Here is a 21,628-nt window from a genome sequence, read left to right as displayed (position 1 = left end):
AACTGTAAAAGGAGCCTTAGACCTTAAATTTTCAGCCACTCCTTTCACAAGAATAAAAGCCGAAAATTCCATCCTCCCTCCTCTCTACTCTTAAGTCTTCTATTGCTAGGGTTTGGGTACAAACCATTAGAGGCATGAGATTTTCGGTGCTTGCTTTCTAAAGCTTGTTCAAGAAGGAATTGTTTGATTATTTACTACAATAATCAAAAGGTATCTAAACCCTAAAAACCTTTGTAATTTCGATTATAGTAATTCCTCACTAGGGTTTTTGATGTTCAATTGTTTGTTGTTATCAATAGAGAAAACTTAGATCCAATAGGTTTCATGAGAAATTAAGGGTTAAGTTTTTCCGCCACATTTTTTGTAACCTACAAAACCTATCAGTGGTATCAGAGCCCATAGTTTTCATTTGATCTTTCACAATGTTGAATAAATCAAAATTAGGGTTTAGAGAAATTAAACTCTAAGGGAAGAATTTTCAAAAATGGCTAGGGTTCTTGAAACCCTAGCCTCCACCCTTAGATTTCAAAAATTGCTAGGTTTTGATAGGATTTATATACCTTTCTTAATTATTATTTTAAAAGCCTTAAATTTTGAGTAATTGAAATAAACGAACATAAACGAACAAAAATTTAAGTTCATGTTCATGTTCCTTTATTAAATAAACGAACATAAATGAAGTTCCTGGCGAACGGTTCAGAACTATTCGCTGAACGTTCAATTTGTTTATAGCCCTAATTGCATGGCATTTTAGTGTAATTTTGCATGTATTTTACATTTCAGAACAAATTCAAGGATCCGTCTACTTTAACAGTTTTATGAATAATTTAGGGTGATTTGAAGATTAACGCATGCTTGGAATGTTGGAAGGAATCTCTATGCGAAGTTTCAGAATTTTGGGAGCTAAATTGAAGAATTTAGAAAAATGTAAAATGGATTCTTCTCAGATTAAAACACGAACCACACTTTGTTTACCCATGTCGTTATGCGGGAGTTTTTCATGCTTTTTCAGCAAAGGATTTTCATTACACGAACGTGCTTTCAAAAGGCATATTCATTACATGGCCGCACTTTGCAAACTGCATCCATATTTCAGCAGTGAACTTTGGTGCGGAAATCAGCCATAGCAATGTACTTTTCCATTACACAGTCATGCTTTCATAAGGCAAATCATTATTCAGGCCGTGTAATGTAATTTTGACAGTTTTTTAGTTTTTGATGTCCGATTTATCTACTCTTTTTGATTATTTTGGAGATAACTTCGAACACAAACTTCAAGAGGAAGATTTTGGGAGAATTTGTCACATGGGCGGATCTACAACACAATAAGGGTATGCAATTGCATACCCTTAGTTTTTCTCTAGATATGGTTAATTTTTTAATAAATCTATCATTCTATATTAAATACAAATACTGCATACCCTTAATTTTTCTATTGGCATCCCTAAAATTGTTCAAAGCCTTCTAAGACTTAAGTTTTTAAATATACACATTTATTCTTTATATACGAATGGAACTTGGACGATACAAAATTAAAATATTTAAACACAAAATAACAATAAACCAAATCTCAACAAACTAGATATTAAAAATCATCATCCTTACCTACTCAAACAAAAATATAAGTTTTTTACACTAAATAAGTCAGTTTTTAATTTATAAAAAATTCATTATTTTATTTTTTGTTAATTTTATTAAATTCTATTAATTATATTACACGGTTTTTCTTTTGTCAATATTTTTAATGTAATTATTTTTAGTATCTATGAATTATAATACAATTTTCTTATTTTTTATCCTTTTTTCTATCTAGGTTTGGTAATTTTATGTAGTTTGTTAATTTCATGTACAGTAATTACCAATTCTGATTTTTTTTCCTTTTTATTTTTAATAACATTATATTTGTGTCATCATTTTTTTTCTTTTATATTGTTAACTATATTATGACATTGCTTAAGTTATTATATGTTTTCGTCAACTTTTGACCTAAATACCTTGGTAGTAATAACTAATGAACTAGTGTAAATGTTGCATATCCTATATGTTTTTTCTAGATCTACCACTGACTTTTCATTAACACTTTGGAAACACTCTTTCTTTGAATTTGTAAGTTGTTTTATGATATAAACTAGTTGAATTTGTATTTCAAGTTAGTCATGTGTGGCTAACTTTCCTTTTCATTTCTGGTTCTTAGATTCTGAACTTGTTGTTTATATTATGATGTGAGCTTAATTTCATGTTTTATCTAGCAATCTTCCATTTGGTTTTCATTACATGTTTAATTCAAACTCTTTTCACTTAATCAATGAATTTAGAGTTTGAATTATCCTAGTTATTCAAATTATGAAATTCGTATATATTTTTTAGTTTGGAATTAGTAACAAGCATGTAATTGGTTTTAAATGAATCAAAATAAGTGTATTCAAAGATTAGATGTTTTTACATTCCCGAACATATTAGGAATATTGAGCATTATTGGTAATAATTGCATGAAACTTAAAGTCATTTAATGATTTAGTTGAAGAACTTGTTTAAACTAGATTAATTAAATAAAGTTTTACTTAAAGATCATATTTTGAGTAAAATACTTTAGGCAATTCTAAAATACTAGAGCAAATTAGTGTTTTAATTACCAATACAAATGAAATGAGAATTAGTGTTGCATCACATCCAACAACATAGTACTTGAATAGAATTTGGAATCAAAAATGTCTTTTAATTTTTGAATTTTAGTCTTTATTTTGTTAACAACCCCCCCCCCCCAACAACTGAGTGTGTGTCATGTGAAAGTATGATTAAATAACTGATCTCGTATCTTAGTGGTTCGACCGTGTTTGATCTATACTACATCCCATTTTTCCAGTTATTTTATGATATTTATATCCATTTTATTTGTTGGTTTGACACCCTAACAAGGGGTTTCCCCCCTTAAATGGTCCTAGGGGCAACTCCCCTAGCTGGTTCCAAGGGGCGGTGACTCTGGTGGGGAATTCAAATTCAACCCTAGTTTGAGGAGGGTGGCCCTAGCGAGGTGTGGGGCAGCACCCCAGTGAAAATTTTTATTTTGTTAAAGAAAATGTTATGAAAAATATTATTTTCAGAATATATTCTCCATAATTACCATTGAACCGCCATCCCTTATTTATGGGATAAAATCGCATTTATTGTTGATTGATGCTTACCTTTGGTAACCAGGAGAATCCAAATTCTATATATAAACCCTATTTTGTAGTATTTTATCAGTGCCTTGATTCAATATTGTTCATTGAAGGATTATCCCCATAATTTGGATATCGTGTAATCTAGGCATAGGGTCAAAATATCATATTCGAAAAGTGATTACACGATCCTTCAAGAAGATCCAAGCTATCAATTCCAGAAACCTTTTCTTATTCCAAACCTAACATGCTACACCACCGGTTACAACAAGGCAACCCCTTGGGACCGCTTTTTTTTTCTCATATACTGCACCCATATGTGCATAAGATTAGAGACTATTATGGGCTTCTTCTTCTTCATGCATGGTATCATGATGATTGAGCTATTATTAGAGATTCACATGAGGTAGCTAAAGTATTGGAAGTAATCAGGGTAATCGATCGATGATTAGGTCTTGAACTAAATGTTAAGAAAATTAAGTTATTTTAGCATGCATGTAATGGTAGTAAGCTTCGTCGGGGTTTATTTCTTACAATTATCATGATGTCATTAATGGGGGTGTATATACCTTTCCTATCACCATGTGTATTAAAACCATGAGGGAAACAAATCTCATAATAACATTGCATTTAAGTGTGCCCATACAAAAGCAATTATAGGGTGGTCACCCCTTAGGAAGTTTTCGTGACGGGTGGCCCACAACGAATAAGATTGTGATATATGTTAACGAAGGATGCTACAGATTGTATCATGGCTACCTGCAGTTAATCCCACATCGATTGGTAATGGGAACTAAGCATTATTTATAAGGGTTGTAGATGGATACCTTCTATTTCACAACAAATATTAAAACCGTGAGGGAAACAAATCCCATATGAACTCTAAAATTAAGCATACCTGAACGAGAGCAATTTCAGGATGGGTGTCGTGGGTTTTGAGCATAACAACATTCCTACGTGTTCATCCAACCCTAATTGCTTTGGATCTAAGTTTTTCTCTAGTTATACATACAAATAGATCTTCCAAAGCAATAACACTAATACTAGCATACAATTCAGAAAAACAATATAAAACTAGGGTTTGATTGTTACCTTTCTTGTTATCTCGTAATAACAAGTAATCCACGGATGATCTTGACTCTTGAAAGCTTGAGTGCCCCAAGTGTTGCCCCTCCAATGGAGTCAAAAACACTAAAAGCAAATATAAAACTAGGGTTTGATTGTTACCTCTCTTGTTATCTCGTAATAACAAGTAATCCACGGATGATCTTGACTCTTGAAAGCTTGAGTGCCCCAAGTGTTGCACCTCCAATGGAGTCACAAACACTAAAACCAAAGGATGAGTGAGAAAGAGGGCAGAACTTCGGCTAGGGTTTCCCTTGGAAGCAGTGGCCGAAATTGGGAGGTCAGGGGGTCCTTAAATAGTTGTGGCTGCTAGGGTTTTTAGGTGGAAACCCTAATCCTTGCTTAGGCTCCAAGCAGCCCATGAACCCACCTTCTAGAAGGCCTTGGACGAATTCTATAGGGCCTCCTATAGATTTCGTCCAACCCTTTCCAAGGGAGTCCATCAGCCCAATACTGCAACTATCAATGATTTGCAATATCAGTCCCCGTACTTTTAATCAGTTCCTTTAATCCAAAAATTAATACCAACATAATTTCTGATTAAATACTAATTAAATAATATGATTTCTAATTAATATATTATTCTTATAATATATCAATAAAACATTAAATAACCTCTCTCTCCAAAAGTCATCATATCAAGTTGCTATGGTGAAGGCAACCCAAAAGGACCATGCTACTATCAAATCAAGTACATACCAATTATAGTTATGGTCTTAGACACCTAATCCAACAGTCTCCCACTTGGATAAGTCTAATAATTATAACTGCAAGTATGTCTTTAGAATCTTATTAGCAATCGTAGCTTTCAAAAGCCGCTGTCGAACTCTGACCTAGTCAATGATGTGTACTTTAGATAAGGGATCATATCATCCTCCATTCTGCAAGATATCGTGTGGACAAAGACATGGAACATAATCATTCTCAATGTCCAACAATTTGTTTCCTGATTTCTGATTTGTCTGACATAGAACTTAATTGTGCACATAAATTCAGTCCTGGCCGGGCCCGACACATAAGTCAGCACAAAATCATCGAGGGGCCCAAGATATCGCTTTTACCCCTAGGGATAAAAGGAACAGATAAAATTTGACTTATATGCTTGTACTATTTACTCATCAAATTGTACACAACAATATGTTTTATAACACCTAGTTACTAATTCGTTTACGCATTATCAATGCAAAACCAACTCGTAAACCACAACTCATATATCTCGGTTTAAAGATTATATGATATTATCGTCTGACAATCACTCGTGATAAATTCTGTGAAGTGATTCAAATGAGTGTGGCTTTAATCCAATACTCAAATCCTATTTCAGGAGTACTCATGAACGTTGCAGCAAACCTTTGCTATGTTTAAGCACTTAGACAATCTACAAGCCAATTCATAACAATCTTGCCTCATTACTTACTTCAAAAGTATGAGCGACTGTGGATAATTTGAACAATCCAATTATTCAGGAAGTAAAACATGCAAAAGTGAAACACAAATAAACAACTGACAAAAGATAGTAAACTTTACTCATAAGTAAATCTTCCATTAACTAATCATCAAATGTCAATTACATTTATATTGTTAAGAGTTTCTAACTATCTATCTAATCGCTAAAACTAATATCGTCCTTCAGACCAATGCTCCTCGCATGCTGAACGTGCTTAATCCTACTCAGACCCTTTGTGAGGGGATCTGCAGGATTCTCTTGACGATACCCTCTTGACCACGAGGAGTCCTTCTTCTACATGATGCCTGATGAAATGATATTTTATGTCGATATGTCGGGATCTTCCGTGATCCCTCGGTTCCTTGGTTAAGGCAACTGCTCCTTCGTTAACACAGAAAATCTCCATAGGCTCCTTTATGGCTGGTACAACTCCAAGGTCTCCAATGAAGTTCTTCAACCATATAGCCTCCTTTGACACTTCGCTCGCAGCTATGTACTCTGATTCGCACGTTGAATCAGCCACGGTCTCTTGCTTGGAACTTTTCCAAGTAACTGCTCCTCCATTAAGCGTAAACATCCAGCCTGACTGAGAACGGAAGTTGTCTCAATCAGTTTGAAAGTTGGTGTCACTATACCCTATCACTCTCAAGTTGTCACTTCCACCAAGTACAAGGACCCAGTCCTTAGTCCTCCGCAGATACTTAAGAATGTTCTTGACTGCTGTCCAGTGAGCTTTACCCAAGTTCCCTTGATATCGACTGACCATGCTCAAAGAAAACGTCACATCAGGGCGAGTACATGTCATAGAATACATGATCGAGCCAACAGCGGAAGCATATGGCACTCGACTCATGTAACACCCCGAATCCGGGAGGTGAAAATTTAGAGTTATAATGCAAGTTGTGGGACCTACTCAATGAGTTGGTTGGTCCCGACTCATCGTGTAGGAGCTAAGTTGGCCGCGTAGGATGTGAAGCCTACTCGTCGAGTCGAAGGGATGGACTCGACGAGTTGAGTCTGTGTAGTGAAACCCTAATTTTTCCAGGGTTGTGTCCTATTTTAAGGACCTTAAGCCCTCATTTCCGCCTCCCATGTGACCTTACTCCCCTGTGTGAAACCCTAATCGTTAGATTGATTTAAAAGAGAGAGAGAGAGAGAGAGAGAGAGAGAGAGAGAGAAGAGCTAAACTTGGGCATTCTAGTGCACTTTTGGAAGAAAAGAGAAGAGTATCAAATCTTGGAACGAGAAGGGACTATTGGATACAGTGTTTATCCATCCTTAGCTTCTGTTGAAGGAAAACGTTCACCACCTTGCTCATTATTTTTATTAGATCTTGTTTTTAGGGTGTTTTAGGGATTTTTCCATCTTTCCTTGAGACTTTGAGTATTTTAAGCTTGCCAAGAGATTGAGACTTCAGATCTGGACCTTGTGAAGTCCCTTAAACCCAAAGGTCCAAGCTTTATCAAGCTAGAGGCGAGATTTTATGCTTAGAACCTTAAATGGAACTTATGTTGGCACTTTGAGCCCTAGGTGCCATGCATGGACGTAAAGCTTGTAGCTTCACATGGTATTTCAGCCTTGGGATGCTAGATATAGAGTTTGGGGTTTTAGTTCTGCCTTAAATCGTCTAAATGAGAAAATAGATTTAAGGGACTCGACGATTTGATGAGACAATTCGACGAGTCGGTTAGGGTTTACCCCGATGGTTTGGACGCGTTACAGACTCGGCGAGTTGGTGAGACAACTCGACGAGTTGAGAGGGTTTTACCCGTCTTTGGATTCAGAATGGACTCGACGAGTTGATGAGACAACTCTATGAGTAGGTGGGGTTCCTTGGTCTTCTGGACGCTGCATGGACTCGACGAGTTGGCTAGCAACTCCGCGAGTAGAACCGGGTTTTTGCGATTTAATGAGTTTGAAGAGACTCGACGAATTCATGAGTTGTACTCGGTGAGTTGAGTCAACATGGACTGTTGACTTGGGTGTGAACTTCCGATGACTCTTAGAGTTGGATCAGTTTTGACTGTTGACTTTTGTTGACTCTAGGGTTTTGGTCAACTGTGAATTTTGGAGGCCATGGAGGGGCGAAGATTAGACCAGCAGCTCGAGTTTCGGATACATTGCTTTACTCTGTGAGGTGAGTCTTCTCACTATACGTACCTTGAGTGGTAATTTTGTGTGACCGGAGGGTCTTATGTGCTTATATTGAGTATTGTGATATCCTGCATTATGTCTTTGTGATTTATGTTGTGTATTATTCTGAGCTTTACTGAGTTAGGACCGGAGGGTCCGCCCGAGTTGTGGGACCGGAGGGTTCCACTGAGACACATTGACCGGAGGGTCTTATTCGAGATATAGCCATGAGAGGCTAATGAGACGTGTGTGGTATTTTGGGGAACTCACTAAGCTTCGTGCTTACCGTGTTGTGTGATATGTGTTTCAGGTACTTCTCAGGATCGCGGGAAGGCATCGGCTTGATTGTACACACCTGTTCGAGATTATGTTTGAGGGTTCTGGGATATTATCAGTTGTTTTGTTGGCTTGTGTTTTTGACAATTGATACATTGTGGTTTTGAGAAGAAGTGATATTGAGTTTTCTGTGATTTAAAAATGAAAATTTTGTTTGAAAATTTACGGTGTTACAACTCATTTCCACTATCTCGGCATCAGTACTTGGACTTTGAGTCTTACTCAGCTTGGTATTGCTCTGGATTGGTAACTCCCCTTTCTTGGAATTCTCCATGCTAAAACGTTTCAACACGTTGTCCAAGCAAGTACTTTGACTAAGTCCTATTAGTCTTTTACTCCTATTTCTCAAGATCCTTATCCCTAGAATATAAGCAGCTTCCCCTAGATCCTTCATAGTGAAACACTTTCCAATCCAAGACTTAACTTCATGCAAGGTCAGAATGTCGTTTCCTATGAGCAGTATGTCATCGACATACAATACTAGAAAGCTAACTATACTCCCACTATCATTGACATACACAAAGGACTCATGCTGACTTCTAAAGAAACCAAACTCCTTGACTTTCTCATCGAAGCAAAGATTCCATCTGCGAGACGCTTGCTTCAATCCGTAAATGGATTTCTCAAGCTTGCACACTCTATTGGGGTATTTAGCATCCACAAAACCTTCGGGCTGACACATGTAAACATCTTTAGCCATCTTCCCATTAAGGAAAGCAGTATTGACATCCATCTGCCAGATTTCATAATCATGAAAAGCAGCGATGGCTAACATAACCCTAATAGACTTGATCTTGGCCACTGGTGAGAAGGTCTCATCATAGTCAACCCCCAGGGTTTGAGTAAAGCCCTTCGCAACCAGCCGTGCCTTGAACGTGTGTACCTTTCCATCCATATCAGTCTTCTTCTTGAAGATACATTTGCACCCAACTGTCTTTCGACCTGGTACATTGTCAACCAAGTGCCAAACTTGATTGCCATACATGGACTGGATCTCGTTGTCCATTGCCTCTTTCCATTTAGCAGACTCAGGGCCCGCCATGGCTTCCTTGTAGTTAGTAGGCTCATCCAAATTTACTAGTATACTATCACTGATAAACGTATCACCTTTCGTAGTAATATGAAAACCATAAAATTCCGGTGCCATTCTAACTCGAGTAGAACGTATAAGAGGTAATGAATTGTCAACCGGTTCAACAGGAATCTCTTCCTAAGGTTGAGCGCTAGTGTTAGAGGTTCCTTCACTGCTTGATTCTTGAATCTCTTCAAGATCAATTGACCTCCCACTGTCCTCTTGGCATATGAGTTCCCTCTCACGGAAAACCCCTCTCCTTGCTACGAAGACCATGTTATCACTAGGTCTGTAGAAAAGATATCTAAAGGATTTATGTGGGTAGCCGATAAAAATACACCGCTCACTTTGAGGTTCAAGCTTGCCGTGAGTCTCTCCTCTTACGAAAGCTTCACAACCTCAAACCTTGATATGTGCCAACGAGGGAACCTTCCTTGTCCACGTCTCATGAGGTGTTTTGGCAACCTTCTTTGTCGGGACTAGATTACGGATATGGGCGGTAGTCTCTAAGGCATACCCCCATAACGATATTGGAAGCGAAGCTCGACTCATCATGGAACGGACCATGTCCAACAAGGTTCGATTAGGCCTCTCAACCACACCATTCAGTTGCGGTGTCCTAGGAGGTGTCAATTGTGAAACAATTCCACATTCCTTAAGATTGTCGTGGAACTCGATACTAAGATACTCACCACCCTTATCGGATCTGAGCATCTTGATCTTCCTACCCAATTGATTCTCTACTTCTTGCTTAAACTCTTTCAACTATTCACAAGTTTCTGACTTATGCTTGATTAAGTCGATATATCCATATCTGCAATAATCATCGGTAAAAGCCACATAGAAGCGGTTTGCATCCTTTGTGGTGGATCTGAAGGGCCCACACATATCTGTGTGTATGAGATCCAACAATCCCTCACCTCTTTCACAAGTACCAGTAAAAGGTGATTTAGTCATCTTTCCAAGTAAACAAGATTCGCACGTGTCATCTGAATTTAGGTCAAATGACTCCAACACTCCATCTTTTTGAAGTTGGGCTATGCGCTTCATGTTGACATGTCCAAGACGACAATGCCACCAGATTGCCTTGTCTAAACCATTAGACGAATCAATATGCAACACATTATTTCCTAAGTTATATACAACCATCACATTTCATATACACCATTACAAGGCAATGCTTCAAAATAAAATGAACCATTATAATAGCATTAATAGAGCCAATTTCATTATTAAATGAAAATCAAAAACCTTGTCTGTACAAACCATGAAAAGAAATAATATTCCTCGTCATTTCTGACGAGTAGCAACAATCATTCAAATCTAATCCTAACCCACTGCTAAGCACTAAATAATAAACTCCGATCTTGGTGACAGGCAACGATTTCCTATTCCCCATTATAAGATTCATCTTCCCATGCTCCACATCCCTACTTCTTCTTAGTCCCTGCAAATCAGAAAAAATGTTAAACCACGCCCTGTATCAAGGACCCAAGAACTAGCATGTGATGTGTTTTTAGATAGAATAGTATAAATACCTGCGAAGGTGGGCTTTATATTAACATCCTTGATGTATTGCAAGTACTTCGGGCAGCTTCTCTTCCAATGCCCCTTGTCTTGGCAATAAAAGCATGTTGCTTCCTTCGGATCGGAAGAGGGAGGAGCAGAACCGGACTTTGCTTTGGATCCACTATAGGAACCTTCATGGGACTTTCCCTTCCACCTCAATTTGGAGGGAGCTTTCCTCTTCTTCCCTTTTCCTTTTCCAATGGCTAGGACAGGAGTAGCAGCAGTAGGAGTGGGAATGACACTTTTCCCTTTTAGACCACTTTCAGCGGCTCTCAGCAGACCTTGAAGTTTGCTCAAGGTGACTTCATCCTTTCTCAAATGATAAGTCATCTTGAACTGATCATAGAAGGGAGGTAAATAGTGTAGGTCTATTTCAATAGCCAACTCTTCATCAGAGTTTACGTTCAGCTTGAGCAGACGATCCACATATCTCTACATACGTTGCAGGTGGGTCGTGATGGACTCTCCATCCTTCATCTTGGTCGTGATGAATTGTAAGACTATCTCGTACCTCTCTTGACGCGCTCTTTGATGGTACTTTTCCATCAAGTTCTGGCACATCTCGTAAGGCCAATAGTCTTCATAGAACTGATGCAGTGCGGGATTCATAGTGGAAACCATGATACACGACACTTTGGTCGCGTCCTTGACATGGGCCTTATGCTCAACAATTTCTTCGGGAGTTGACTTGGACTCATCAATCTCGTTCAACTCCTTATCTAGGACATAATCTTTGTCTTCGAATCGCAAGGCCATTCGGACGTTGCGGATCCAGTCATTGAAATTGGACCCATCGAATGTCACATTCACGCAGATGCTCAAGAGCAAGAATGAGTTGGAGGATGTGTTGTTGTTTGAGGAGCCAGAAACGTTGTTTAAAGAAGACATCTGCAAAAGAAGAAGGACAAGTTTTGATTAGATATGGAAATCCTCAATATAACACCCAAATGAAATATCAAGGCTAGTGTAACACCCGGTTTTAGGTACATAATTAAATTCAAGCAAAGCTTCATATTTTACACTGGGACTCGGCGAGTAGGAGGCCCAACTCGTCGAGTAGGATCGGCTGCAGATCGGGAGTCGGGAGACCGACTCGGCGAGTAGGAGCTGTCTGAGTGAAACCCTAAATTTGAGGGTTTGCACCCTATTTAAACACTTTATGAGGCCTCCACCCCAGCCTCCATCACCTCCAAACCCTGTCCACGAAACCCTAGTCGACTTTTGAGTGTTCGTGATATATTTTGTGCCATTCTTTGTGATTTGAAGTTGGAAGAAGGAAGGAAAGACTTGGAGATTCAAGAGAAAGTCAGTAGATCCAGTGATTTGGTTGCATTTCCAGCTTGTTTGAGGTAAAAATCTCCTACCTTGACTTCTTACTTGTTAGATCTACTCTAGGGCTTGGGTTTTGTCATCTTTGGGGCATTTCTAAGCCATTTTCGGGTTGTAGGGTGTAATGTAGAGAAATGGATTTAGATCTTAAACCTTGGAGGTTTCTCATGGCATAAAGGTGCCAACTTTATGTCCATGAGAACCCCATGCATCTTGTAGACCTCATTTTTGGATCTTTTGAACTTAAAGACCCATGCATGGACGTAAAGTTCATGACTTTACGTGTTATATCGACCCTAGGAGGTCAGATATACCCTTTGGATGAGATGAGCTCAACAGAAATCGAGTTTATGGACATGGAATTTGGGGGACTCGGCGAGTCGTTCTTGGGACTCGGTGAGTCGGGTATTGATTCCCCGACCTTTTCTGTTTTTGAGGAATCTGGTTGAGTCTAGAAGGGGACTCAACAAAGATGGACGTGATTATGGACCTGGGAATCATGGGACTCGGCGAGTGTATGAGCAAACTCGGCGAGTCCAAGTCAATCTCCCAACCCATGAAGACAGACTCGGCGAGTTGTTCATATAACTCAGCGAGTCATAGACTGAACACATTCATATGATGAAGATGAACTCGACGAGTTCAAGGATAAACTCGGCGAGTCAGTTGAAGGAGAACCCGTTGAGCTCTTGCTAGACTCGACGAGTAGAGTCGGGGGTTATATCATTTTGATAGAATATGGACTCGATGAGTTGGTGGACCAACTCGGCGAGTCAAGTCAACTGGAGGTTGACTTTGACCAAAGTTGACCTTAACCCGGATTTGAGTTGACCCTTATAGGGGTTGTGAGTACGAGACGATAACTTAGAAGAGTTGTAGTGTAGGGAGTGAGGAGTCGAGGAGAGTCGATCTTCGCATCGAGGGCAGTACGGACACTACGCGACATTGAGGTGGGTTACCTTCCGGTAGAAGTGGGTCTAAGGCACCAATGTCGGCCCACTAGTAGTTGTTTAGTGGAGACAATCGTATTTGTGATAATTGTCTTGTTTGCTATTGTCTCATGTGTTTATATGTCAGCATGATTATGATATGATATTATATGCTAGTAGTAGGGGTGAAATAGTCCCCGTGTCCGGTTGAGATAGACCGGAGGGTAGGTCGGCACCCCAGAATAGCTTGACATGGGTAGTACTTGACCCGGTTGTGCATGGTCCTTCTGGGTTGCCTTCACCAAAGCAACTTGACAAGGTAATTTGATATGAGAGAGAGGATATTATGGTTTATTAGTATATTATAAGAATAATATATTAAAGGAGAAATCATATTTATTAATTAGTATTAGTCATAAATTAATTAGGAATTAATTTGGTGACTAAAAGAGATTAATTAAATAAAGGGGTATAAACTGTCAAATGTGTGATAGTTGGATTTTGGGCTAGGAAACCTAATGGACAAGAGGGGGAACGAAATATGATGAAAGGATCATCATATTTCGTCCAAGGCCCTATTCCAGAAGGTTCCTTGGGCTGCTTGGTGGCTAAACTGTCCATTAGGGTTTAGACTGAAACCCTAGTCGCCTGCAAGTATAAATATGACCCCTAGGCTATGGAAATCGGCTAGACATTATTCCAAGAGAAACCCTAGGCCGATTTCTAGCATCCTCCCTCCTCTCTCTTATTGCCTTCTTGCTAATTGGTGTTTGTGATCCATTAGAGGAATTACAATTGTGATTCTAAGCTCAAGCAAAGAAGATTCAAGCTATTTGAAGAGGTAAACATCTAGATCTGATGTTGTTTGTTATTTTTGATAATATGTATGCTAGTTTAGGGTTTGCAAGACTTGGATTCAAAGCATGTACAATAGAGAAACCTAGATCCAAGCATTAGGGTTTGTATGAGCACATAGGATTGTTTCTTATGCATAAAACCCATCAGTAGTAGGGGTGAAATAGTCCCCGTGTCCGGTTGAGATAGATCGGAGGGTAGGTCGGCACCCCAGAATAGCTTGAAATGGGTAGTTCAGCACCCCAGAACGGCTTGACATGGGTAGGTCAACACCCCAGAATGGTTTGACATGGGTAGGTCGGGCACCCCATAACTGTCCGACAATATGTATGTTGTTTGGTATGTGGTATGATGGGGGAACTCACTAAGCTTTGTGCTTACAGTTTCAGTTTTGGTTTCAGGTACGTCTTCATCCAAGGGGAAGGAGTCGACAGTGTAGCAGCGCATCACACACACACATGATTTCCGCATTGAGTTTTCTGGGATTGTACTCTGATATTTTACCACTTAACTTTTATGGTGTTCGAGACTTGCAATCTGTAAATTGGTGTTGAAACAATTTTAATTATGTTTTCTGTGAGCTATTTCTGAAGTAATATAGTTAAAACAAAAAAATTTGGGTCTTGATTTTGGGATGTTACAAGTTGGTATCAGAGCCTTGGTTTGAGGGATTCGGACACACCCTCGGGGGTGTCTGGACTCAAATCGAGGGCTTGAAGGATTTTTACAAGAAAACAGTCTTCTAAAATCTAAGTTAAAGAATTTTGAGAAAGAACAAGATGTGTGATGCGTGCGACCGACAATTTTCCCCAAGATACCCATACTTGCTACGTTAAGTTATATGATATGATTATGAAAACTGCATGCTAGATTAGGGCTAAGGATCTAGGAGGATGTGTTGTATGCCTGTTATATGATTTTGAGAACTGTATGCTAGAATATAGCTAAGGATCTAGGAAGGATGCCTTATATGCCTGTTGTATGAGGTTATTGAGCTGTATGCTAGGGCTGTCTAGTCAGCAGTAGGATAGCCTGATTGGGTTATGTTTGATTTGGTTACTCAATGCACGTGCTTATAGGGGTTCTAGCTAGCCTTAACTAACTAGTAAGTGGATATGTAAAAGTATTCGCAAACTAGCTAGGGAAGGATGGTAGGGACTCCTTGTGCAGCTGATGGCAGAGAGTAGGTCGGAGAGGGCCCTAGGTCAAGCCTAGGATGAGATTAGCTTGGAGAGCAGAATTGGTAGAAGGAATTTGGTGAAGTAAAGGCAATTCCTGAGGAAGGTACGGATAGATGTGGAAGGTAGTATGGGCTCGTACTACTGGAAGCAGAGGATTCGTACTCGAGTCAAGGGAGGCTGAGATGGAACCAAGGACTTGGAGAGCGTCTGAGACCTCTCAAGAGTATGTATGACCCTGACGTTTATGTGTTTTATTTCAGAATGGTGAATACGCGTCATGGAGCGGGAGGTTCAGGGTCTGGATCAGGTTCGGGATCGGGCTCGGGTGCGGGATCCGAGCAGGTTGATGACGGTTTACGTGAGTTCATCGCGTCTGATATCACTAGAGGTATCCTTGAGTCGACCCCTATCTGAGATCACTAGAGTTGATGGAGGATCGCCTCCAGGCATTCAGGAGGGACTCGGCGTCCAGCCAGTCGGGTACGCACACACTGTCCTTCAAGGACTTCAGGGGGAGTGGTGCGCCAGACTTTCACGGGGTGAAGGACCCCATTGCTGCCAGGAGATGGATCACATACATTGAGTCTGTGCAGTTGGTGAGCTTCTGCCCGGAGGGGTCGAAGGTCCGCTTTGTTGTGGGTTGTTTGAGGGATAGACCTAGGGATTGGTGGGAGTCAGTCGGTGACTCACTGGGAGCCCCAGCCATCGAGGCTATGAATTGGTCAGATTTCGTGACCAGGTTCAGGGCTGAGTTTGCACCAGCGGTGGAGCTTCAGCAGCTGGCCAGAGAGTTTCTCGACATGAGACAGACGACCGAGACAGTGGCGGAGATCACCGCCAAGTTCAGGGAGAGGGACTTGTTGGTACCTCAGTATGCGGGGGATGAGGAGATGCGGAAGACCCGCTACCATGATATGTTGAGGGCTGATATACGGGAGCATGTCAGTTATTCAGCTTTCTTGACCCTAGAGTCCAAGATTGCCAGGGTGCGGGAGAGGGATATTGATTTGGAGCACCTCAGGAAGAGGAAGGCAGAGACTGAGCACGTTACGGGGGTTTCGGGAAAGAAACCCAAAGTATCCGACATTAGGTCGAAGGTCCAGCCGGGGCAGAGCCGATGCAGGAAATGCGGTAGGCCGCATGAGGGAGCATGTAGAGCGAGATCGTCGGGCTGCTACAATTGCGGCAAGACGGGGCACCTTGGCAGGGATTGTACTATCCCCGCCCCTACAGTTCAGACATCAGACCTAATTTGATTTCATTGCAATCAGAGGGTCCATAAAAAGGGCAACTGACCTAGTTTGTCAGTAGCATCAGCAGCAGCGCCGGTGGTGGCGCCGACTCCAGCGACAGCACGAGTTGCGGATGGCCGGAAGGTCACGACAGAGGCTCTAGTGGTGCGGAGCTGAGCGTTTCAGTTGACAGCCGAGGAGGCACGCGCCGCACCCGATGTGGTGACGGGTATGATTTCTACTCTCTAATCTTTAATTATATGTCACTGTGATTTTGATATGTTATATTATGTGCTCTGTTTAGGATCGTTCCATGGGAACGGTATTCCAGTTCAGGTATTGTTTGATTCGGGTGCTACCCGATCGTTTGTCTCCCTTGCGCTTAGCAAGAGGTTCCTCAAGTCTTCGGGCATGTTGGATTACCCTCTGGAGGTCAAGATTGCGGACGACCGATCTGTGTGAGCATCAGAGGTTTTCAGGGATTGTGTTTTGAGGTTGTTCGAGGAGCGCTACCTGGTAGACTTGTTTCCCATAACGTTGCGGGGGAACAATGTTATTATAGGCATGGATTGGTTGATCCCCAATGGGGTGGTGATCGGCTGTGCGCAGCAGTTGGTCAGGGTCAGGACCCCAGGTGGGAGAGCTGGTGATTCAGGGCTAGAGGCCACAGCATGGACCAGCTTTATGTTCAGCAGCGAGATCTAGGCGCTATCTCCATCAGGGGTGCGCAAGGTATGTCGCCTATGTCTTGGATACCCGGGAGGCGGGTAAGGCGATGGTGAGTGATGTGCCAGTGGTGTGAGAGTTCGTGGATGTATTTCCAGAGGATTTGCCTGGAATACCTCCGGAGAGGCAGGTAGAGTTCAGGATCGACCTAGTCCCTGGTGCGGCTCCGATAGCCAAGGCAGCGTATCGGTTGGCTCCTCCTGAGATGCAGGAGTTGTCTACACAGCTGTAGGAGCTGTTAGACAAGGGATTCATCACACCGAGCAGTTCACCCTGGGGAGCCCCGATCTTATTTGTAAAGAAGAAGGACGGGTCGCATCGGATGTGTATAGATTACCGGGAGCTGAATAAGGTAACGGTGAAGAACCGTTACCCACTCCCGAGGATTGATGATCTATTTGACCAACTTCAGGGAGCATCTTGGTTCTCCAAGATTGATTTGCGTTCGGGTTATCATCAGATGAGGGTCCGAGAGGAGGATGTGCAGAAGACTGTTTTTCGGACGCGATATGGTCACTATGAGTTCATGGTGATGCCTTTTGGGCACACCAATGCTCTTGCCGTGTTCATGGATCTCATGAATCGCGTGTGTAGGCCAATGTTGGATCGATCTGTGATTGTTTTCATTGACGACATATTGGTTTATTCCAAGATGCATGAGCAGCATGAGGAGCATCTACGAGAGGTTTTGGATACCCTGAGGAGGGAGAGCTTGTACGCCAAGTTCTCCAAATGCGAGTTCTGGTTACGCAAGATGCAGCTTCTGGGGAACCTGGTCAACCAGAACGGGATATTGGTCGATCCGGCCAAAGTGGAGGCCGTGATGAGATGGGAAGTTCCGAAGTCTCCATCTGAGATTCGGAGTTTCCTGGGATTAGCCGGCTACTATCGGAGGTTCATCCAGGATTTCTCCAAGATAGTCGTACCCTTGACCCGGATGACGAAGAAGGTTGTTGCATTTCGTTGGGGGCCTGAGCAGCAGGCCGCATTTGAGACGCGTAGACAAAGATTGTGCGGGGTGCCAATCTTAGCCCTGCATGAGGGCGTGGATGAATTTGTGGTGTATCGCGATGCGTCCATCTCGGGTTTGAGCACGGTGTTGATGCAGAGGGGGCATGTTATCGCCTACGCTTCGAGGCAGCTGAAGCCTCACGAGGCGAATTACCCGACGCATGATTTGGAGTTGGTGGCGGTCGTCTTCGCCCTCAAGATTTGGCGACACTACCTCTATGGGGTCTGATGTACCATTTTCACGGACCATAAGAGTTCGAGGTACCTTATGGATTAGTCGAATCTGAACATGAGGCAGCGTCGGTGGTTAGACGTGGTGAAGGATTACGATTGTGAGATCCTTTACCACCCAGGGAAGGCCAATGTTGTGGCCGATGCGCTTAGCCGCAAGGCAGCGACAATCAGATATATTTGCTTGCGGATGACTGTAGTGACTCCACTGTTGGAGCAGATCCGAGAGGCCCAGAAAGAGGCTATGAAGGAGGAACATCGGAAGAGCGAGCGTATTGTGGGTCAGGTTTCTTCCTTCGACTACGAAAGCTGAGGGTTATTGACTCTACACCGCAGGGTGTGAGTTCCATACCACGGGGGTGTGCGCCAGGTTCTGATGGAGGAGGCGCACAAATCCCGATTTTCCATTCATCCCGGGGCGACGAAGATGTACAGAGATCTTCGTCCTGATTATTGGAGGCCTTCCATGAAGCGGGATGTAGCCTGGTATGTCGAGAGATGTCTGACCTATAGGAAGGTAAAGGCCGAGCACCAGAGGCCTCGCGGCAAGACGCAGCCGTTGGATATCCCTATGTGGAAATGGGAAGATATTGTAGGGTTTTGAGCATTCTAACACTCCTAAGGTGTACATGCAACCCTAATAACCTTGGATCTATGTTTTCTCTAAAATACATGCAAATAAGAATTTCCAAGGTTTTCATCCTAACTAGCATAACATGCAAAGTAGAATCATAATATACTAGAAGAATAACATACCTTTTGATAGTGATTGATTGCTTGGATTTTGAGAGCCTAGCACCAATAGTGTGAATGCCTCAAGTGGAATCACAAATCACCACAAACCTTGGAACCTTGAGAGAATAATATATGTGCTCTAGAAATTAGGCCACCACTCTTGTTCACACACAACTAGTGTCATTTCAAGCATCATAAGCTCCTTTATATAGTGTGGAGGATTAGGGTTACATCCATGTAAACCCTAATACCCATGACTCTTCCTTTCCAAGGATCCATGGGTTAAAAGCTCCATGGACTATCCATGGATTCCCATGCATGCCAAGCCCATTCCAAATGAGTATTAGCCCACACTACATAAAATACAAGAGCCCATATTTAATTAGTCACCTTTTTGATCACCAAATTAATTCTAAATTAATTTATGACCAATACTAATTAAATAATATGATTTAATATTAATATATTATAACTTATAATATATTAATAAAGCATGAACATACTATTCTCAAAAGATTATCCAAACAAATTGTTCGGGTGAAGTGCAACCCAAATGGACCATGTCGGGTCGGGTCAAGTACATCTCAAATATTGTTATGGACTTAGACACCTTATCCAACAGTCTCCCACTTGGATGAGTCTAATAACATATTTGTAGATATGAATTCAGGAACCAACCGGCAATCATAGCTCTCAAAACCCTGTTGAACTATGAAGCGCCATTTTAGATAAGTGATCATATAATCCTCTGCTCTCATGATATCAGCCGGACAAATACATGGAACAATGTCTTACTTATTGTCCAACAGTTTGTTTCCCGATTTCCGATTTGTTTGACAAAGAACTTAATCGAACACATCAATTTAGTTCTGACCGGGCCCGGTACATAGGTCAAAACAAAATAATCGAGGGGCCCAGATATCGCTTCTAATCCTCCAAGGACTAGAAGGAACAGATAAACTTCGACTCATATACTTGTTTCTACTACTTGTTGAATTATACACAAAGGCACGTTTTATAACATCAAGTTACTGATGCGTTTTCGTGCAATCAATGTACAACCAACTCATAGGTAACAACTCATATCTCTAGGTTTGAAGACTTATATGATATTACCGTCTCACGATCACTCGAGATAAATTCCATGAAGTGATGCAAGTGAGCGTGGGTTGAATCCAATACTCATAACTTATGAGCACTCATGAGTGTTGTAGCCATGTCCAACATCTTATACCTCTACAACCAACTCATGACAGTCTTGATTCATATCTACTTCCAACATATTATCGACTGTGGATGGTTTGAATAACTTAATCATTCGGAAAGAATAACCTAGTTATTATGGAAGTCAAAACATGCAAAGTGAAACACAAGAATAATTGAATCCAATATGGTCTCAACACTTATGAATATAAATAAAACACCTTTTATTCATCACCATATTGATTCCATATTATTCTGTTTCGATTTATCAACTTAACACTTGAATTAAAACAATAGTTGTCCCATGCTCCAAGCATGTACACTATGTTTTCTAAACAATAGTCATGCCATACACCAAGTATGCACACTATGTTTGTCTATGATCTTTACTTTATGAAGTAGATCAATTGAACATGATTCCAATGATGCTCATTTCACAGTCCCAAATCCTTACCGTAAATGTAAGAATACCAAATTCTTGTCATTTACTGTAATATGTTAGATTCCAAACTTATATGCATTGATCCTCTTGCAACGTCTATGCACAAAAGTCACAAAACTTGTCAACAGTCATTACAGAGTATTCCAAAGGAGATCAATTCCATGGAAACGAAGTCTCATATTCAAAGTACATTGCTTTGAACATCCTTCTTGCATAAAAGTTTCTAACTTTCTCATAGATTCTTAATATCCAACTCCCAGTATGGAAAATTTCTATATTCCCATTTTGATTATCATATATGAACAAGAGCTACCTCTTTTCAGAATATATCTATATGGTCCTTCCAAATTTTAACATTATACTTCCAACTGTCCCTTAGCAACCAATCTTTGGTGAACCTTAGATTGTCCTCGACAATTTCTTAATCATTTTAGTCATATCCGGTTCTATTCCTTTTTCCCTCTTAATGCTCTAAGCACTTTGAAAAATTTAGAACGGATAAATATTATAGCACATGTGACCGATCCTATACCCGAAGCATATGGGACACGATTCATGATGTCTCACATAAAGACCTGATACTAGATCAGTCTTTTGCTACAATATTTTTATTTGCCATGTTTTCAAAAATCGACTATGAAGAGGGATGCCGTAATCATAATCGAATTTGAGAACGCAATATATATAGAATTTCCTTATGTTGAAACTCATATATATGTCCTTGACTAATGATGATTAAAATCTCAATCTAAACTTTTTAGGATTGAAATGAAGTATAATCTCCTCTCCCTTAATTATAGCAAAACAACCTTTTCCAAGTGAAAATCTTGTTTTCTATAATTAACAATACTCATCATAATTGATTATGCTCCCACTAGCATGATAATCTTTTAGCACAACAATTATGCTCCCAC

This window comes from Lactuca virosa, chromosome 4 (genome assembly GCF_052849685.1).
Source record: "Lactuca virosa cultivar CGN04683 chromosome 4, Lactuca_virosa_CGN04683_v6, whole genome shotgun sequence".
In the NCBI taxonomy this organism is placed as follows: domain Eukaryota; kingdom Viridiplantae; phylum Streptophyta; class Magnoliopsida; order Asterales; family Asteraceae; genus Lactuca; species Lactuca virosa.
This window is presented reverse-complemented; position numbering follows the sequence as displayed.